Source organism: Corvus moneduloides, chromosome 26, assembly GCF_009650955.1.
Source record: "Corvus moneduloides isolate bCorMon1 chromosome 26, bCorMon1.pri, whole genome shotgun sequence".
Classification (NCBI taxonomy): domain Eukaryota; kingdom Metazoa; phylum Chordata; class Aves; order Passeriformes; family Corvidae; genus Corvus; species Corvus moneduloides.
Window position 1 is genome coordinate 4,832,768 of NC_045501.1, and position 21,274 is coordinate 4,854,041.

At 56.8% G+C, this 21,274-nt stretch overlaps 1 long non-coding RNA gene across 1 annotated transcript; it reads right to left on the reverse strand.

The window, feature by feature from the left end:
- Nucleotides 1-7,704: 7,704 nt before the first annotated feature.
- LOC116435411 lies at nucleotides 7,705-20,341 on the reverse strand. Its single transcript, XR_004236774.1, has 2 exons — nucleotides 20,128-20,341; nucleotides 7,705-8,273 (listed from the first exon to the last, which is right to left on the reverse strand). It is a non-coding gene; the product is annotated as an uncharacterized LOC116435411 (long non-coding RNA).
- Nucleotides 20,342-21,274: the final 933 nt, after the last annotated feature.

The window sequence follows — 21,274 nt, forward strand, 5'->3', positions numbered from 1 at the left end:
GCGGTAACTGCTTGGATTCCCCCTGTTCCCAGTCGTCAGGGAGGAGCTTTGGGGTGTCCTAAGCACGGCACCCACCAGCAGCATCCTCCTCTGCGGAGAGGGGTCATGGAGTCAGTGGTGCAGATCTTGGGGTGCATCTTGTCTCTGGGTAACAGCGTTTCCTCAGGCTACTTCCATCCAGAATAACTGCAGGGAAACAACATCTGAGGAAATAAAGGCAAGGAAATAACAGTGAAAGAAATTAAATTAAATAGTCAAGGAAACAGTAGTAAGGAAATAGCCAAGAATGTAGCCTCCAAGGAAGTAGGATCCAAGGAAATAAGAGCAAGTAAATGACAAGGAAACAACAGCTGAAGAACTGGGATCCAAAGAAATAGCCTGGAAATAGCCACCAAAGTAACAGCATCCAAGGAAAGCCTCAGCAGTTCCTACATCAGAACAAGAGCTGAAGAAAAAGAGCAGGCATTGCATGTACAAAAGTATCTGCCAGGAAAATGAATCCCTGGCTGAGCTGTGCAATGCAGAGTACTGGGATGTGGAGGAAGAGATTTTCCTACACCCTTCAACTTGCTGGGAAGACGCTAGGGTTGACTTAAGTGCTTGGAAACGGGCAGGCCCTGGAAAGAACAGTGGATGGGAAGGATTTGGACAGGTGAGAAAGAGCGGGACACACATGGTACCTGACTTCACCTGCTCTACATTTTTGTACTTCTTCATCCCTCTCTGTCACAGATTTTCAGAGAATCCCCGAACACTTTGCTTGTGTCTCAGGGGTTCCCAGAGCCACCAAGAGTTCCCTCTCTGCCACCACTCAGTTCAGCTCCCAAGGGTGCATGGGGGCATCAGGAATGAAAACAGTGCAACCATCAGCCTGGGAGCCGGGCGGGTGTGAGGGAGGGCAAAGGGAAGGAGGAGGAAAGCTCAGGGGTGTAGAGGGGACAATGCTGCTTGTGCAGCTCCAGGCCAGCACCACGGGGACACCAGTGCCGTGGCCTCTGCAGGAGGACACCGGCCATTCCCCTTCCCACCCACCACCCGGAGCTCTTGTGCTCGCAGGAGACATTTGTAACAGAAAAGTGTTGATCCTGGAAAGCTGCAGGGGCCTGGGGATGTTTTAGAAGCGCTACTGCAAAGCCTCTTATTTTGATATCCAAAGAGATATCCAGGAAGGCCTCTTTGGCATGGGAAAACACTACAGGGAGTGCTGGAGCGGGGCACTGGCACTGGGCTGGCAGAAATAACACCAGTGTGAGGTATGGCCAGCTGGATGCTCTTCTCAGCCCAGTGGCAGAGCTGAAGGGGGAAGTGGAAAGTTAAGGAGTGTTGGGGGAGTAGGAGAGGGAGAGGGACTGGTGGAGTCACTCTCCAGCAGCCACTGGACAAATGTCCCAGATGGACAAGTCCCAAGAAGCAGAGGATCTCCAAGGCTGTTGCCAGCAGGCAGAAGGAGGGGACTGAAGAGACAGGGGGAATGGAGACAGGTCCCTGCTTGGGGCAACAGGAGAATCCCCTCCTGGTCCATCTCAGCTGCCCGGCTCCCTCTACACAACAGGGAGGAGGCTCTGGGCCTCTGGGAACGGGACAATGACAATGTGGACGAAGGTCCATCCAGGTGGGAGCGCTTGCCCAGGGTGAGTCAGTCCAGCCACGCTGGTCGAGAGGCTCCCCTGGGACGCTGTCCTGAGGGGCAGAGGAGTCCAGGGAGGCTGGACATTGTGCAAGGAGAGATCCTTGAAGGCGCAGGCAGGAACAGGCCGTGCCCGTGTGCCCAAAGACGAGCTGGCGGGCAAGCAGAGCGGCTGATCAGGAAGCTTTGGCTGGGACTCAGGGCAAACACGGAATTTACAGCTTTGGAAGAAGGGCAGCACCGCAGGAGGACGGCGAGGATGTCGTTGGGAGATGCAGGGAGAAAGGCAGAAAGGCAAAGGCCCAGCTGGAACTGAATTTGGCCAATGCCATAGGGGAGAACAGAAACGGCTTTTACAAATACATCAGCAACACCAGGAGGAACAAGAACAATCTTAATTTTTATTGAAGGCAGGGGGAAACGTTGCCACAAGGGATGAGGAGAACCCTGAGGTACTGATGTCTCCTCTGGGTGTCCCGAGCACCCACAGCACCCTCTGGCCTTCCCTCAGCAGTGACAGAAGGAAAATAACAGTCAAGGGAAAAGCGTCCAAGGAAATAACAACAGCAAATGAAACAGCATCCAAGGAGAGCCTCAGCAGTTCCTGTAGTAGAACAAGAGGCGAAGAGTTGTTGGAATCCCATTAACTTCTTCAACCTCTTGAACCTCTTCCAGTCATGCAGGTTCTTCACATTATGTCTCTTCCTGGATTGCTTTTCTGTCAGCTTCAGAGGAATCCGGGATGAATTGAACCAATGCCAATTCAGGTTTTCTGAACAGTGAAAAGCACTTGAACGTGGTGAGGAAAAGAAGGACTCTGAAAGGTGAGGATGAGCAGGCAGTCTGGGCAGATGGGTGACACTGGGAGGAGCTCTGTGCCCTTTTCTGCTCTACATCCTGTGCCTCCTTGCACTCCTTCTTCCCTTTCCATGGCAGTTTTACACCGCACCTGAAAAAACCAGAAAGGGAGAATAGGGATAAAAAGAGAAGGCAGCTGGTGATGGAGGCTGAGGGCAGCAGGGCTGCCTGTGCTCTGCCCTGTCTGGGAAGCAGCCGCTGGAGGAGTTGGGAAGTGGCGTTCCCAGCGCTGCAAACCAATGGAGTGTGCAAGGTAAATGGGGAGAAAAAAGGCTTTTTGGCACCACATCCCCAGAAGTCCCTGTTCCCGGGCCATCAGCAGTGAGGTCTGGCCAGGGAGGGCTGCAGCAGGTGCCAGCAGCTCTCCCTGCTCGCGGGGTGTGTCAGCAGATCCAAGGAAGAGGGGGAGCCCCAGCAGGGATGGCAGTGGCTGGAGGAGCTGGGAATGAGGCCTGCATGCAAAGGGCACCTGGAGAGGATGGGAGTGAGTTCTTCACCAGCCGCTGTGGGGAGGGAGCAGGGAAAAACAGGGCAGAGCCATCAGCAGAGGAGACTGTTGTGGGAACAGAGAGGCGTTTGCTCGCGCTCACAGAAAGTTGGGACCGCACTGGAGCCCAAGACATCCATCCCAGCAGTGGCGTGGGAAGGGCTGGCAGCTCCCAGGCGTGCCCAGCGCTCTTGCTCGAGAGCCCCTTTCCCGGGGCTCCCCCAAACGCGACGGGTTTGAAACACAGCCGGGGGAGACCTCGGAAGCAGCACCCGCGCGGCTGCGGGGTTCGGGGAGGAATTGCTCTTCACAGGAAAGACTCTTGGTGGCACAGCAGTGGCACGGGCAGGGAGCAGTTACCTTCTCAGGCAGAGAGTCCTGGTGTGGTGGGGTTGGGAACCAGCTTCATGAGACAGGAAGCGCATCTGGGCATGGAGAATGGGAGACTTGTTAGCATCAGTTTTCCTGTAATATTCTGCCAAAGAGGAGAGGGCAAAAGCTCTCATTGCTGCGTGGCTGAAGGCAGGAGAGCAAAGCAAAGCTTTGTGGAGAGCTGGGACAGAAGGCAGGCCAAGCTTCCCCCGGGCAGGCTGAACCCCGCTGAGCTGGGTGCTGTGGATGCTGCCACATGCTGCAGGCTTGGGAAAGCATCTCCTATGGTACCCAGCACGTGCAGGGGCATCTGCAGCGGCACCCGGGGCTCGTCACCTGGGCACTGCAGCTACAAGACAGACAGCTGGAGTCAAACAAGATATTGGCTTACGTGGAAGACACCCTTCAGCATCACAGCAGCCTGGGGATGCTTTAGAAGCGCTACTGCAAAGCCTCTTATTTTGATATCCCAAGAGATATCCAGGAAAGCCTCGTTGGAATGAGAAACTGCATTGCAGCTGAAGCAGGGGCCTGGAAGGGAAACCCAAGTGCTGAGGAATGGGGAGGTGGCTGATGGTGACGGGTGATGCTCGTTGTACCTGCACTACCAGTCCAGGGCCAGCTGTTGCGCACAGGCAGACAGAAGGGCACAGATGTGGCCAAGGAGAGCAGCAGCTGTGGGAATGCACCTCTGGATCTAGGAAAGACCCCAAAGAATTGAGGCACGAGGGAAGCAGATTGAGATGAGATATCCAAGCTGGAAACAAGCAGGAAGGCAGAGAGTTTCCTCCTCCAAGAGTTTGGCTTTGTTCTCATCAGCCTTCCAGATGAGGATGCAGCTGTGGTTTCCACTGTTCAGAGAGCCACAGCCAAAATATGGTACGTGGTGACCCAGAGGGAGCTCATGTAGTTCTTGGGCTGCTGGGAGTCCCAGAGCCGAGAACTGGCACTGGGGCTGGCAGAGGTAACAGAGGAATGGAGAAAGGTCCCTGCTCGGGGAAGCAGGAGAATCCCCTCCTGGTCCATCTCAGCTGCCCGGCTCCCTCTACACAACAGGGAGGAGGCTCTGGGCCTCTGGGAACGGGACAGTGACGATGTGGACGAAGGTCCATCCAGGTGGGAGCGGTTGCCCAGGGTGAGTCAGTCCAGCCACGCTGGTCGAGAGGCTCCCCTGGGACGCTGTCCTGAGGGGCAGAGGAGTCCAGGGAGGCTGGACATTGTGCAAGGAGAGATCCTTGAAGGCGCAGGCAGGAACAGGCCGTGCCCGTGTGCCCAAAGACGAGCTGGCGGGCAAGCAGAGCGGCTGATCAGGAAGCTTTGGCTGGGACTCAGGGCAAACACGGAATTTACAGCTTTGGAAGAAGGGCAGCACCGCAGGAGGACGGCGAGGATGTCGTTGGGAGATGCAGGGAGAAAGGCAGAAAGGCAAAGGCCCAGCTGGAACTGAATTTGGCCAATGCCATAGGGGAGAACAGAAACGGCTTTTACAAATACATCAGCAACACCAGGAGGAACAAGAACAATCTTAATTTTTATTGAAGGCAGGGGGAAACGTTGCCACAAGGGATGAGGAGAACCCTGAGGTACTGATGTCTCCTCTGGGTGTCCCGAGCACCCACAGCACCCTCTGGCCTTCCCTCAGCAGTGACAGAAGGAAAATAACAGTCAAGGAAAAAGCGTCCAAGGAAATAACAACAGCGAATGAAACAGCATCCAAGGAGAGCCTCAGCAGTTCCTATAGTAGAACAAGAGGCGAAGAGTTGTTGGAATCCCATTAACTTCTTCAACCTCTTGAACCTCTTCCAGTCATGCAGGTTCTTCACATTATGTCTCTTCCTGGATTGCTTTTCTGTCAGCTTCAGAGGAATCCGGGATGAATTGAACCAATGCCAATTCAGGTTTTCTGAACAGTGAAAAGCACTTGTACGTGCTGTGGAAGGGAAGGACTCTGAAAGGTGAGGATGAGCAGGCAGTCTGGGCAGATGGGTGACACTGGGAGGAGCTCTGTGCCCTTTTCTGCTCTACATCCTGTGCCTCCTTGCACTCCTTCTTCCCTTTCCATGGCAGTTTTACACCGCACCTGAAAAAACCAGAAAGGGAGAATAGGGATAAAAAGAGAAGGCAGCTGGTGATGGAGGCTGAGGGCAGCAGCGCTGCCTGTGCTCTGCCCTGTCTGGGAAGCAGCCGCTGGAGGAGTTGGGAAGTGGCGTTCCCAGCGCTGCAAACCAATGGAGTGTGCAAGGTAAATGGGGAGAAAAAAGGCTTTTTGGCACCACATCCCCAGAAGTCCCTGTTCCCGGGCCATCAGCAGTGAGGTCTGGCCAGGGAGGGCTGCAGCAGGTGCCAGCACCTCTCCCTGCTTGGGGGGTGTGTCAGCAGAGCCTAAGGAAGAGGGGGAGCCCCAGCAGGGATGGCAGTGGCTGGAGGAGCTGGGAATGAGGCCTGCATGCAAAGGGCACCTGGAGAGGATGGGAGTGAGTTCTTCACCAGCCGCTGTGGGGACGGAGCGGGGAAAAACAGGGCAGAGCCATCAGCAGAGGAGACTGTTGTGGGAACAGAGAGGCGTTTGCTCGCGCTCACAGAAAGTTGGGACCGCACTGGAGCCCAAGACATCCATCCCAGCAGTGGCGTGGGAAGGGCTGGAAGCTCCCAGGCGTGCCCAGCGCTCTCGCTCAGGAGCCCCTTTCCCGGGGCTCCCCCAAACGCGACGGGTTTGAAACACAGCCGGGGGAGTCCTCGGAAGCAGCACCCGCGCGGCTGCGGGGTTCGGGGAGGAGTTGCTCTTCACAGGAAAGACTCTTGGCGGCACAGCAGTGGCACGGGCAGGGAGCAGTTACCTTCTCAGGCAGAGAGTCCTGGTGTGGTGGGGTTGGGAACCAGCTTCATGAGACAGGAAGCGCATCTGGGCATGGAGAATGGGAGACTTGTTAGCATCAGTTTTCCTGTAATATTCTGCCAAAGAGGAGAGGGCAAAAGCTCTCATTGCTGCGTGGCTGAAGGCAGGAGAGCAAAGCAAAGCTTTGTGGAGAGCTGGGACAGAAGGCAGGCCAAGCTTCCCCCGGGCAGGCTGAACCCCGCTGAGCTGGGTGCTGTGGATGCTGCCACAAGCTGCAGGCTTGGAAAAGCATCTCCTATGGTACCCAGCACGTGCAGGGGCATCTGCAGCGGCACCCGGGGCTCGTCACCTGGGCACTGCAGCTACAAGACAGACAGCTGGAGTCAAACAAGATATTGGCTTACGTGGAAGACACCCTTCAGCATCACAGCAGCCTGGGGATGCTTTAGAAGCGCTACTGCAAAGCCTCTTATTTTGATATCCCAAGAGATATCCAGGAAAGCCTCGTTGGAATGGGAAACTGCATTGCAGCTGAAGCAGGGGCCTGGAAGGGAAACCCAAGTGCTGAGGAATGGGGAGGTGGCTGATGGTGACGGGTGATGCTCGTTGTACCTGCACTACCAGTCCAGGGCCAGCTGTTGCGCACAGGCAGACAGAAGGGCACAGATGTGGCCAAGGAGAGCAGCAGCTGTGGGAATGCACCTCTGGATCTAGGAAAGACCCCAAAGAATTGAGGCACGAGGGAAGCAGATTGAGATGAGATATCCAAGCTGGAAACAAGCAGGAAGGCAGAGAGTTTCCTCCTCCAAGAGTTTGGCTTTGTTCTCATCAGCCTTCCAGATGAGGATGCAGCTGTGGTTTCCACTGTTCAGAGAGCCACAGCCAAAATATGGTACGTGGTGACCCAGAGGGAGCTCATGTAGTTCTTGGGCTGCTGGGAGTCCCAGAGCCGAGAACTGGCACTGGGGCTGGCAGAGGTAACAGAGGAATGGAGAAAGGTCCCTGCTCGGGGAAGCAGGAGAATCCCCTCCTGGTCCATCTCAGCTGCCCGGCTCCCTCTACACAACAGGGAGGAGGCTCTGGGCCTCTGGGAACGGGACAGTGACGATGTGGACGAAGGTCCATCCAGGTGGGAGCGCTTGCCCAGGGTGAGTCAGTCCAGCCACGCTGGTCGAGAGGCTCCCCTGGGACGCTGTCCTGAGGGGCAGAGGAGTCCAGGGAGGCTGGACATTGTGCAAGGAGAGATCCTTGAAGGCGCAGGCAGGAACAGGCCGTGCCCGTGTGCCCAAAGACGAGCTGGCGGGCAAGCAGAGCGGCTGATCAGGAAGCTTTGGCTGGGACTCAGGGCAAACACGGAATTTACAGCTTTGGAAGAAGGGCAGCACCGCAGGAGGACGGCGAGGATGTCGTTGGGAGATGCAGGGAGAAAGGCAGAAAGGCAAAGGCCCAGCTGGAACTGAATTTGGCCAATGCCATAGGGGAGAACAGAAACGGCTTTTACAAATACATCAGCAACACCAGGAGGAACAAGAACAATCTTAATTTTTATTGAAGGCAGGGGGAAACGTTGCCACAAGGGATGAGGAGAACCCTGAGGTACTGATGTCTCCTCTGGGTGTCCCGAGCACCCACAGCACCCTCTGGCCTTCCCTCAGCAGTGACAGAAGGAAAATAACAGTCAAGGAAAAAGCGTCCAAGGAAATAACAACAGCAAATGAAACAGCATCCAAGGAGAGCCTCAGCAGTTCCTATAGTAGAACAAGAGGCGAAGAGTTGTTGGAATCCCATTAACTTCTTCAACCTCTTGAACCTCTTCCAGTCATGCAGGTTCTTCACATTATGTCTCTTCCTGGATTGCTTTTCTGTCAGCTTCAGAGGAATCCGGGATGAATTGAACCAATGCCAATTCAGGTTTTCTGAACAGTGAAAAGCACTTGAACGTGGTGAGGAAAAGAAGGACTCTGAAAGGTGAGGATGAGCAGGCAGTCTGGGCAGATGGGTGACACTGGGAGGAGCTCCGTGCCCTTTTCTGCTCTACATCCTGTGCCTCCTTGCACTCCTTCTTCCCTTTCCATGGCAGTTTTACACCGCACCTGAAAAAACCAGAAAGGGAGAATAGGGATAAAAAGAGAAGGCAGCTGGTGATGGAGGCTGAGGGCAGCAGCGCTGCCTGTGCTCTGCCCTGTCTGGGAAGCAGCCGCTGGAGGAGTTGGGAAGTGGCGTTCCCAGCGCTGCAAACCAATGGAGTGTGTGCAAGGTAAATGGGGAGAAAAAAGGCTTTTTGGCACCACATCCCCAGAAGTCCCTGTTCCCGGGCCATCAGCAGTGAGGTCTGGCCAGGGAGGGCTGCAGCAGGTGCCAGCACCTCTCCCTGCTCGGGGGGTGTGTCAGCAGATCCTAAGGAAGAGGGGGAGCCCCAGCAGGGATGGCAATGCCTGGAGGAGCTGGGAATGAGGCCTGCATGCAAAGGGCAACTGGAGAGGATGGGAGTGAGTTTTTCACCAGCCGCTGTGGGGACGGAGCGGGGAAAAACAGGGCAGAGCCATCAGCAGAGGAGACTGTTGTGGGAACAGAGAGGCGTTTGCTCGCGCTCACAGAAAGTTGGGACCGCACTGGAGCCCAAGACATCCATCCCAGCAGTGGCGTGGGAAGGGCTGGCAGCTCCCAGGCGTGCCCAGCGCTCTCGCTCGGGAGCCCCTTTCCCGGGGCTCCCCTAAACGCGACGGGTTTGAAACACAGCCGGGTGAGTCCTCGGCAGCGGCACCCGCGGGGCTCGGGGAGGAGTTGCTCTTCACAGGAAAGACTCTTGGTGGCACAGCAGTGGCACGGGCAGGGAGCAGTTACCTTCTCAGCCACGATTTCCTGCTGAGTAGCTGTCGGCAAAGAACTGCAGCACATTGGGAACACACCTGGGGAAGGAGAGAGACTTGTAATGCCAGAGTTCTCTTGTCATACTCTACAGAACATGGGAGACCAAAACATCCTTCATCCAACCCAGTCTGTTCTACACACGTGCAAGTCTGTGCCAGCAGCAACGATTTTAGAAAAAACCTGTCCTTCCTTCCCAATTTCCTCTTTCTCCCTCCAGAACATTCCAAAATTCCAGAGCTCCCAATCTCATTGCTGCGTGGCTGAAGGCAGGAGAGCAAAGCAAAGCTTTGTGGAGAGCTGGGACAGAAGGCAGGCCAAGCTTCCCCCGGGCAGGCTGAACCCCGCTGAGCTGGGTGCTGTGGATGCTGCCACATGCTGCAGGCTTGGAAAAGCATCTCCTGTGGTACCCAGCACGTGCAGGGGCATCTGCAGCGGCACCCGGGGCTCGTCACCTGGGCACTGCAGCTACAAGACAGACAGCTGGAGTCAAACAAGATATTGGCTTACGTGGAAGACACCCTTCAGCATCACAGCAATGATAACGAAGACAGACAGCAAAACCACAAATGTGATCGTGTCATCCATGGTCTCTGGCTTTGGCTGGGATTAGAAGAAAGGTCACAAAGAGCATGAGGATCGCTCCTTCCATTCTTTCTTGCCCAGAGGAACACATGTAGCAGTGCCCAGCAGCTCTCCTACCTTCCCTGTGGGCTCCTGATCCTCCTCCAAAGCTGTGCGTCTGGAGATGTTCACTTGCAGACGACACTGGCCCATGCGTTCAGAGGCTCCCTGGTTCTCTTGCCTCTCACTGAGCACCTTTAGAAGCAGCCCAGTCTTTGAGACCATCTTGGCACAGGCCAGCTGGAGCTGGGGCAGGCTGCAGTCTGTCCTCAGGGCTTGCTCCACGTGGGCCATGAACGTCTGCAGGCCTTTGTCCGGCACCAGCAAGCGCAGGAAACGATCGACCGTGGTTTCCAAGCACTCTCCTGGAACCAGCGCAAGGTCTGGGCCTTGGGGGCTCCAAGGTTCATTGAGGAACCTGGAGCCTTCTTCCTGTTGCTTCCAGTGTGTCTCTGTGGAGTCAGGGATGATCAGGAGGTGCCCGCGCAGAGAGGACTGCCCCTCTTCAGCCGTGGCCTCTCCCCTGCTGCTTGCAGCGGGGCGGCTCTGAACCAACGGGTCAGAGAGAAAATCCAGGTTCCTGTTTAGACCCTGCTTGGCTTTGTTGGTGGGGGCTCTGGGATATCCCTCTGCTTTCACAGGGCCCATGACCTGGTAGAAAAGCCGATTATGTCCAACCCAATACTGGCTGTCCTCTTTCTTGTACCGTTTGTGAACCCTAATGAAGTTCTGCCTTGGAGCTGGATCTTCCCACTCAATTTTGTGCTGTCTAAAGTTGGAGTCATCATCATTAGGGTTTAACCCACCAGCTACATCCCAGGGGTTTATTGCTTGCCAGTTCAGCCTTGAGTCCATTTCCTTGTGCTGTCTGTCCTGTTGCTGATTGTGAGTCATAATGAAGTTCTGCCTTGGAGCTGGATCTTGCTGCTCATCTCTGTGGTGTCCAGCGATAGAGGCATCGTCACTGAGGTTTAACCCACCAGCTACATCCCAGGGGTTTAATGCTTGCCAGTTCAAACGGGAGTCCTGCTGCTTGTGATGCCAGCTTGAGGGTGTCTTTTCCTCCACATCCTTCAGCCTGGCGGGCTGGGGCTGGTGTGGGACAATGCTTTTAACAGTCTTGATGCTTTCAGCCTTGTCCACCTTCTTCTCGAGCTTGGCTCTCAGGTCATCAACGCTTGTTTTGCCTTCATGCCCTGAGAGGTGCTGAGGGGGATGTGAATTTGTTCTGGAATTGGCCAGGCTGCTGACATCACCCTCAGTGCTCAGGGTCAGGGCAACCGCAAATGTTACGGTTCCATGATCTCCCAGGGAAGGCTCCTTGGGCTTGAGGCTCAACACTGGGCTGGTGTTCAGCTCTCTGGGCAGTTGCGTGTCCATTATTTCTCCCTGTGTCTGAAGCAGACGAGCTGTGTGAGCTGGAGAACACCAAGAGAGCAGATCAGAGCTCGGCACAAAGCCCGGCTCAGAGGTTACCCCGAGCAGCAGGAGCTCGTCTCAAGGCCAGGGAGCAGAGTGGGGGATGTGTCGTGGACAGGATTCCCTTCCAGCCATGCCATTATCCCCTCAGGGCAGAGCAGAGAGCTGGTTCTTGGCTGGTGTCTCTCCCGGGGCTCTGTTTGGGTGGGAGGGAAACATGCTGGGGGAATGGGTTTGGTGTCAGAGAGTTTCCCACAGCTCCAGAGGAGCCAGGCTTGGGTCGCTCTGCAGGAGCCAGTGAAGAGCCAGAGAGCCCAGAGGAAAGATCAGCGCTGCAGCGGAGGCACAGACTGGCACGGGAGAGAAGCCCAGGGATTGCTTTGCTCCAGGGCCGTTCCCAACAGCAGCCGCTCAAGCTGTTACACCATGAAAAACTTCCTGAAGGGCACCGGAGCTCTGGGACTGTGCCGTGGGAAACGTGGGGCTGAGGCAGTGAGAGAAAGGAGCTTCCTGGGGAGCCTGGAAACCTGGCTGTGTCTGTTTGCAGAAGTCCAGCCTGGCCCTGCTGTGGAGAGGAGGTTCCCTCCCCTGTGCCCAGCTAGAGCAGGACAGTGCTTTGCTCCCCCTGCACAGGCCAAGGAGGGAATAACGGTGCTCGGTGTTCACCCTGCAGAGCACATCGGGGTCCCTGCCCTCTCTCCTGCACGTGGCAGTGGGGTGGCCCAGTGAGCTGTTCCTTCTCCAGACAGTATTTGACGCACAAGATATGAGTAATGCCCAGGAACTTTTCAACCCAAGGTGTTTTGTGCAAGTCCTGGACTCCAAGGGGAGGCCAGGAGCCCCAGCACGGGGCAGTGCTGCAGCACCTCCCCAGGCTCAAGAGAAGTGGCAGATGTGAGCTCCCCCCAAGTCCCTCCGGACACCAACCGCACTGCGGGGCGCTGGTGCTGCACAGCTTCTCGCAGAGGAACTGGATGGTCCTGCACGGGCTCTCGGCGAGGGGACGCTCCTGGCACAGGCAGCAGGCCACATCCTTGGGCACTTGGCTAAAGACAAGAGGGGATTATTGGAGGAACAGCCGGCCACCCAATCCATGTCTGCGAGCCCAGCTCAGGGAACAGACGGATACCACGCGTGGGGGCTGTGCTTCACGGTGTGCCACAGCTCTGGCAAAGTCCCCTCACTCCCAGTCCTAAACATCAAAAGGGGGTTTCATCCTGGAAAATGCAACTGCTCCCTAAATACCACTTGACACACAAGTGCACCCGCCTGGAGTTGAAAGTCCGCTTTGAAAAACCTGCAGCAAGTCACCCAGAAGGGGAAATTGTGCCTCTGAGCTGGTGAATTTGGCAGAAGTTTCCCAGAAGGAAACAGCAACCCTTGAGCTTACTGGGCTTGTTCTGGTTTTGTGGCCCACGGATTTGTTTTGCAAGCAGAGCCCTTGTCCCAGCACTCAGGGCGTGCTGGCGGCTGGGGCTCAGTCCCACACACTCACAGGCTTTCCAAGCTCACTGTGCTCTGCAGGAACAGCAGCAGCGTCTGCGCAGTCACTTGGGTGGCACTCAGGTCTCTGCAAGCATTTGAAAGGGCTCATTAAATTCTGCGGTGACATGGCCAGAACTCTGCTCTGAGAGCAAGCCCGGGGCCCTGATGATGGTGGTGCTGTTGGCAGAGGGATGCACTTCTGCCTAATCCAAGGGAAGCCGTTCCAGAGCCCAGCTTCTCTGTGCCTTGGCCTGCTCTGAACCAGGGCGTCGCAATCAGGAGGGCAATCCTGCAGCTCTCGTGGCAGACAGATGCCACCGGAAAGGACTGCCCCTCTCCCGACCCTCCTGCTGCTCTCCCCTGAGGGCAGCTCCAGTCCCTGAAGGAGGCAGGAGCCTCGAGCTGCTGGCACGAGTGCTCCAGCGGGAGTGCAGTTTACTCCCAGAGCCCTGCGGCCCCTGCAGGGCCCCAGAGCTGGATGGGCTCTCGTCTCTGAAGGTTTGTGTCCCAGTTCCTGGGTTGCTTTGCAGCTGGGGACACACCAGCCCTGCTTGGCCTTTGCCTTGCTCTGCCGGGGCCAGGGATATTTGTGTCTCCAGCAGACTCAGGCTGGGCAAGAGGGAGATTTGTTCCTGCATCTCTGCTTTCCTGAGCACAGGGCACTCGAGAGAGACACAGCTCTCTGTTGGTCTGCTCCAAAGGAGTCCATACTTACAGAGAGCTCACTGCGGGCAGCTTGAAGAACGCAGCGTCAGCAATGACAGCCAGCGGGTTATGGCTGAGGATGCTGAGAAACAACAGAGCTCTGTGAGGGCTGATGGCAAGGACGGGAGCTGGGTGTGCCGGGCACGTGGGGATGGCCCGGCCGCTTTCAAGGAAGCCTTGCAGGAGATGAGCAGGGCAGGGGAAAGGGCCCTTCCAGCTGCACACTCCGGGCGCTCCCTGGCTGACACCCCCGGTCGGAATCAGGACTTTGCAGAGGGCAAATCTGCTCTTGCCCGCTGACCCTGCAGAGACCCTGCAGAGACTCGCTCTGCCCTGCCTTGAGCCCTGGTCCCACTTACAGCTCCTGGAGAAACTGCATCCCGTGCCAGGCCTGGAAAGTGCCGCTGCGGATCTGCGTGAGGCCATTCCCGGAGAGGTTTCTGGGGAAAGAGGAGGTCACACAACGGAATCGGGCCTGTCCCACAGGAAGAGGGGCTGAAGCGGGATCCCTTGGCAGGAAAGGTGCAAATGCAAGGTGGAAGAGGGGGGAAGCTGCTGCTTTCTCAGTGTTTGTAGCCTGCCCAGGAGGGGAAGGGAAGGGCCCAAGGGCTGACTCTATTTCTGCGCCAGCATGCAGCCGAGCCTGCAAGAACTGGCTGCTCTGATGGCTGCGTGTGGACGACCCCGCTGGCGTCTGTCCCCCCTGGCGTGGCCGTCCAGCCATCGGCACTGACCTCTGCAGCTCAGCTGGGCCCTGAGCAGGGCAGATTTAGGGACTGCTGGGAAAAGAACAGGAGCATTTTCTGACACAGGAAGGGTGCCCAATGCAAAGACTTCACTAAAAACCCCAGGAGGAAACCTTATCACTCACAGAAGCTTCAGGAAAGGCAGTGGCTCAATAGCACGTTCCTCAATGGACACGATCTCATTGCCAGACAAATCCCTGTTCCAGTCAGAACACCAAATGTCACTTCCATTTGCCCTGTTGCTTTTATTTGCCTCTGCAGCCTGCATCCTCGGAGGGACCAAGGCCACTTGCCCGGGGCTGGGCTGAGCAGCAGGGCCCCAGGGAGGGGCAGGCAGGAGCCCCCTGTCCTGGGCAGGGCACGGTGCTTACAGGTGCTTCAGCAGGAACAGCCCCTGCAGGGAATGGCTCTTCACTGCCCGCAGCTCATTGTCCCTGAGCACTCTGCAAGGGGACACGGGGACATTGTGACAGCGGCCGCTGGCCAGCAGCAAATGGGATTGTCATGGGAAAATCTCCTGCAGCAGCTTGACTGCAGCATCTCCTTGGGTCCCTGCAGGCATCGTCCCCACTCCTGGCCGGAGCAGGCGCTTGCTCCTGGCCGGCTGAAGCTGACCACAGCCTGGTCCCCGGACAAACAGACACAGGGACGGTGCCCTGGGCTGCAAGGGACGTGGCTCACGGCATTTCCTGCCATCCTGGGAAGCCCTGGCCATTCACACCCCTCCTTGCAGAGCAGCCCAGCTTTGAATTCCAGTGGAAACGCGTGGTGTGGGGGCTGCTGCTCCAACCCCTGAGCAAAGCATGGAAAATACCCAAAGTCCTGACATTTGACATGCTGCAGGGCACTTACAAGGTCTCAGCCCACGGGTAGTTCTTCCAGGCTCGTTTTCCAATCTCAGCAATGGAGTTGCCAGTGAAATCTCTGCAAAGACAGGAAAGACACCGCTCCCCCTCGGGAAAACCCATTTCCCTGCCCATTTGGCTGCTGAGCTGGAAGCGGGCTTTGCCTGGAGAAGGCCCAGGGTACCCAGCCTGGCGTCACCCTCGTGCTGAGCGCGGGCCCCCAGCCCGCCCTGTCTCCTGCCAGGGAGTCCCCCGGGTGTCCCCCGTGGGCTTTGCAGCAATAGGGAGCTGAGGAGGGGGAGCTGCAGGGGTCTGTGGGGCGGCCCCTACTCACAGCACGGCGAGGGCCCGGCGGCGGCTGGCCGGGGGCACGGTGGCCAGGCCGGCGTGGCGGCAGTCCAGCAGCCCACGCCCTGCGCAGCGGCAGGGCTGTGGGCAGAACTCCTTGGACACTCCTGGGGAGGGGGCCACTGCCAGCAGCAGGGCCAGCAGCAGCAGAGCGCGCACGAGACGCATCACCAGGTCCATGGCGAGGCAGGACTGGCTGCAGTCGCCTGGGACACAAACCTGAGGTGTTGGTGTGGCGGTTCTTGTGTCACAGTGGTGCTGCCCATGTCACTGTAGCAGTGCTCGTGTCACTGTGGCGGTGCTTGGCATCAGAGCTCTCAGCAAACCAGAGTTCAGGTGATGCTGTCACCAAATGACTCTGTCACAGAGCCATAAGTCTGTAGAATCATGGAATGGATTGGCTTGGCAGGGGCCTTAAGGATGAGCCAGTGCCACCCCCTGCCATGGGCAGGGACACCTTCCACTATCCCAGGTTGCTCCAAGCCCCGTCCAACCTGGCCTGGGACAGTGCCGGGGATGGGGCAGCCACAGCTTCTCTGGGCATCCTGTGCCAGGGCCTTCCCGCCCTCAAAGGGAAGAATTTCCCCCCAACAGCCGATCTAAGCCAGCTCTCCGTCACTGTGAAGCCATTCCCATTTGGTTTGGGTTTGTGTGGGCAGGTTTTGGTAGCAGGTGGGTGGCTGCAGGTGTTGTTGAGATTTATTTTGGTTCTCATTATCCTGCTCTGCTTTTGTTGGTAATAAATGTAATGAATATCTCCAAGTTCCGTCTGTTGTGTCGCTGACGGTGATCGGGGAGGGACCTCTCCCTCGCTTTCTGTCAACTCGTGAGCCTTTCGCTGTCTTTATCTGCCCTGTCCACTTGCGCAGGGCAGTGAGAGCGCCTTTGGTGGGCACTCGGCATCCAGGCAGGGCCAAAGCCCGCCATGGCGCTGGGAGAGCGAGGGGAGCTTCCCGAAAGCCGGGAAAAGCCCGGAACGTCCGCCGGGAGAGCCGGAGGGAGCCGCAGCGCCAGTGGCGGGAAGCGCCGGGAGCCTGAGGGGCGGCAGCTCCGCCTGAGCGCGGCGGCAACAGCAGCGGCGGCAACAGCAGCGGCGGCGGCCGGCCCGAGCCCGCTGGAAGCGCCGCTGCAGCCGAGGCCTGAGGCGAAGCGCTCCGGCAGCCGGGCTCTGGAGGCGGCAGCGCGCCGGGAGAGCGACGGCAGAGCTCCCGACGCGGCCGGAGGGGCAGCGCGGAGCCCCTGACGAGCGGCAGCTCCGCCTGAGCGCGGCGGCCCCGGCAGCGACCCCGGTGCAAAAGGAGCCGCGGGCGGCTTTGGGAAGCCCGGCAGAGCCCCGCAAGCAGCGCGCAGAGAGGCGGCCCGGCCCCGGGCGGGCAGCGCGGCCGCTCCGGCGCAGAGGCAGCTCCGGCTGAGCGCGGCGGCCCCGGCAGCGGCCCCCCCGCCCTGAGGAGAAAGGCGCGGGCGAACAGCTCGGGCCGGGGCGGCTCCGGCAGCGCTTGGGGCAGGGCGGGCTCCAGTCGTGGGCACAGAGTCGCGGAGTCTCAGAGGCACCGGAAAGGAAAAGAGCTCCGGGTTCAGCGAGTCCATCCTGGGGCCGATCCCCGCCTTGGCAGCCAGACCAGAGCACTCAGTGCCCCGTCCAGCCGTTCCTCGGACAGCTCCAGGCATGGGGAGCCCACCACCTCCTTGGGCAGCCCCTTCCAAGGCCTCACCGCTCTTTCCATGAAGAAATTCCTCCTGATGTCTATGTTTCCTGTCCCACCCACCTGGACGCTGTTTTAAGGCTGTTCTGAGCTAGATGAAACAAAGGTGCATTTCACGATTTTGCATTAAGCCTCCCTGAGAAGATGATTCTGCTCGATGACAGCAGTCCTGCAGCAGGAGGCACAACAGTGCAACCATCAGCCTGGGAGCCGGGCGGGTGTGAGGGAGAGCAAAGGGAAGGAGGAGGAAAGCTCAGGGGTGTAGAGGAGACAATGCTGCTTGTGCAGCTCCAGGCCAGCACCATGGGGACACCAGTGCCATGGCCTCTGCAGGAGGACACCGGCCATTCCCCTTCCCACCCACCACCAGAGCTCTTGTGCTCGCAGGAGACATTTGTAACACAAAAGTGTTGATCCTGGAAAGCTGCCCCCAGGCAGGGGCCTGGGGATGTTTTAGAAGCGCTACTGCAAAGCCTCTTATTTTGATATCCAAAGAGATACCCAGGAAGGCCTCTTTGGCATGGGAAAACACTACAGGGAGTGCTGGAGTGGGGCACTGGCGCTGGGCTGGCAGAAATAACACCTGTGTGAGGTATGGCCAGCTGGATGCTCTTCTTAGCCCAGTTGAATCAGGGGGATGGGAAGCAGAAGAATTAGTTTGTTAGGAACAATGCATCTAGCTTAGTCAGCATACCAGAGCAGGAAGAAAAGATAAGGGACTATTGATTAGGGCAGGGGGAGTCTCGGACAGACATCCTGTGCTCCACCCAAAACTAGCTCAAACCAGTCTCGAAGCTTGAACTTGGGCCACGGGTATAAATGGCATGCGCAGGGAGGAAAGGTGAAAAGTTCAGGATGAGGAAGACTCCTGACTTCATAGGAGGTAGACCCTCGGAGACCCCTACCACAGCCAACAGAGGACACTGCGCACGCGCAACGTAGATGTAAATGACTTTTGGGTATATTATAATAAGAAGCGAGGCTGGGCGGGGCTAGGTGATGAATATGTATAGGCGTATTGGGAAACTTAATGAATCTGGAACTTGGAACCCGATAAATACCGAGCTGAATGGAGCGGTTGGCACGCATGGTTTTGGAGGAGCTATCCCGCATGTCTCCCAGCGCTGGAATAAACATACCTACTTTACTACTTATTTAGTAGTGGAGTCTTTTCCGCTCATCACAGTGGCAGAGCTGAAGGGGGAAGTGGAAAGTTAAGGAGTGTTGGGGGAGTAGGAGAGGGAGAGGGACTGGTGGAGTCACTCTCCAGCAGCCACTGGACAAATGTCCCAGATGGACAAGTCCCAAGAAGCAGAGGATCTCCAAGGCCGTTGCCAGCAGGCAGAAGGAGGGGACTGAAGAGACAGGGGGAATGGAGACAGGTCCCTGCTTGGGGCAGCAGGAGAATCCCCTCCTGGTCCATCTCAGCTGCCCGGCTCCCTCTACACAACAGGGAGGAGGCTCTGGGCCTCTGGGAACGGGACAATGACAATGTGGACGAAGGTCCATCCAGGTGGGAGCGGTTGCCCAGGGTGAGTCAGTCCAGCCACGCTGGTCGAGAGGCTCCCCTGGGACGCTGTCCTGAGGGGCAGAGGAGTCCAGGGAGGCTGGACATTGTGCAAGGAGAGATCCTTGAAGGCGCAGGCAGGAACAGGCCGTGCCCGTGTGCCCAAAGTCGAGCTGGTGGGCAAGCAGAGCGGCTGAGCAGGAAGCTTTGGCTGGGACTCAGGGCAAACACAGAATTTACAGCTTTGGAAGAAGGGCAGCACCGCAGGAGGACGGTGAGGATGTCGTTGGGAGATGCAGGGAGAAAGGCAGAAAGGCAAAGACACAGCTGGAACTGAATTTGGCCAATGCCATAGGGGAGAACAGAAACGGCTTTTACAAATACATCAGCAACACCAGGAGGAACAAGAACAATCTTAATTTTTATTGAACGCAGAAAAACGTTGCCGCAAGGGATGAGGAGAACCCTGAGGTACTGATGTCTTCTCTGGGTATCCCAAGCTTGTGGCCACCCACAGCACCCTCTGGCCTTCCCTCAGCAGTGACAGAAGGAAAATAACAGTCAAGGGAAAAGCGTCCAAGGAAATAACAACAGCAAATGAAACAGCATCCAAGGAGAGCCTCAGCAGTTCCTATAGTAGAACAAGAGGCGAAGAGTTGTTGGAATCCCATTAACTTCTTCAACCTCTTGAACCTCTTCCAGTCATGCAGGTTCTTCACATTATGTCTCTTCCTGGATTGCTTTTCTGTCAGCTTCAGAGGAATCCGGGATGAATTGAACCAATGCCAATTCAGGTTTTCTGAACAGTGAAAAGCACTTGAAAGTGCTGAGGAAGGGAAGGACTCTGAAAGGTGAGGATGAGCAGGCAGTCTGGGCAGATGGGTGACACTGGGAGGAGCTCCGTGCCCTTTTCTGCTCTACATCCTGTGCCTCCTTGCACTCCTTCTTCCCTTTCCAGTTTTACACCGCACCTGAAAAACCAGAAAGGGAGAATAGGGATAAAAAGAGAAGGCAGCTGGTGATGGAGGCTGAGGGCAGCAGCGCTGCCTGTGCTCTGCCCTGTCTGGGAAGCAGCCGCTGGAGGAGTTGGGAAGTGGCGTTCCCAGCGCTGCAAACCAATGGAGTGTGCAAGGTAAATGGGGAGAAAAAAGGCTTTTTGGCACCACATCCCCAGAAGTCCCTGCTCCCGGGCCATCAGCAGTGAGGTCTGGCCAGGGAGGGCTGCAGCAGGTGCCAGCACCTCTCCCTGCTCGGGGGGTGTGTCAGCAGAGCCTAAGGAAGAGGGGGAGCCCCAGCAGGGATGGCAGTGGCTGGAGGAGCTGGGAATGAGGCCTGCATGCAAAGGGCAACTGGAGAGGACGGGAGTGAGTTCTTCACCAGCCGCTGTGGGGACGGAGCGGGGAAAAACAGGGCAGAGCCATCAGCAGAGGAGACTGTTGTGGGAACAGAGAGGCGTTTGCTCACAGAAAGTTGGGACCGCACTGGAGCCCAAGACATCCATCCCAGCTCCCAGGCGTGCCCAGCGCTCTCGCTCAGGAACCCCTTTCCCGGGGCTCCCCCAAACGCGACGGGTTTGAAACACAGCCGGGGGAGTCCTCGGCAGCGGCACCCGCGCGGCTGCGGGGCTCGGGGAGGAATTGCTCTTCACAGGAAAGACTCTTGGTGGCACAGCAGTGGCACGGGCAGGGAGCAGTTACCTTCTCAGGCAGAGAGTCCTGGTGTGGCAGGGTTGGGAACCAGCTTCATGAGACAGGAAGCGCATCTGGGGATGGAGAATGGGAGACTTGTTAGCATCAGTTTTCCTGTAATATTCTGCCAAAGAGGAGAGGGCAAAAGCTCTCATTGCTGCGTGGCTGAAGGCAGGAGAGCAAAGCAAAGCTGGGGAGAGCTGGGACAGAAGGCAGGCCAAGCTTCCCCCGGGCAGGCTGAACCCCGCTGAGCTGGGTGCTGTGGATGCTGCCACAAGCTGCAGGCTTGGGAAAGCATCTCCTGTGGTACCCAGCACGTGCAGGGGCATCCGCAGCGGCACCCAGGGCTCGTCACCTGGGCACTGCAGCTACAAGACAGACAGCTGGAGTCAAACAAGATATTGGCTTACATTGGAGACGCACTTCAGAATCAGCAAAACAAAGACGAAGAAACCCAGCGGGACCAACAATGTGACCACGTACACCACAGCCTCTAGCTTCTGTTTGGAGAGAAGGAAAGAAGATGATGGGGGGCAAGATGATTGCTCCTTCCATTCTCTCTTGCCCAGAAGGACACACACAGCAGTGCCCAGCAGCTCTCCTACCTTCCCTGTGGCTTCCTTGCTGTAGCGGGTTGAGTTCGAAACCGGGCAGAAACACCAATTAAATGTAGTGGTTTTGGTTCAAAATATTCATTTCTTACTTATTTTGCTTCTGTGAGGTAAGAATTAGGAGAAAAGCAAAGCAGGCACAAACCTTAAACAGTTGCAGTACAATGAAAAGAGTTTTATTACTAATAGAATTAAAAGTAACGAGAAAATAACAAAACAAAATTAAAGCAAATCCCCCCCCCCTCCAGCACTTCTCTCCTTTTACCCAGCTCACACAAGGGATAAGAGAACATGGGATGTTAGTCAGTGTTCCAGTTCTTGAAAAGTCTCTCTCTTATGCTTAAGGAAAAAAGGGTTTTCTTCAGTTGCACGTGGTTCCCAAACTGCCACTAACAGCAGACCTGCCCGGAAACAAACAGTCTGCTGTGTGTAGAACATCTCTCCCATGAAAAATCTCACAGTTCCTTCACACTACAAAACATGGGCCATCACATGGGGTTATTCATTTTTTTAAGGATAAGTTATTTTGGCCTGCACACAAAGGC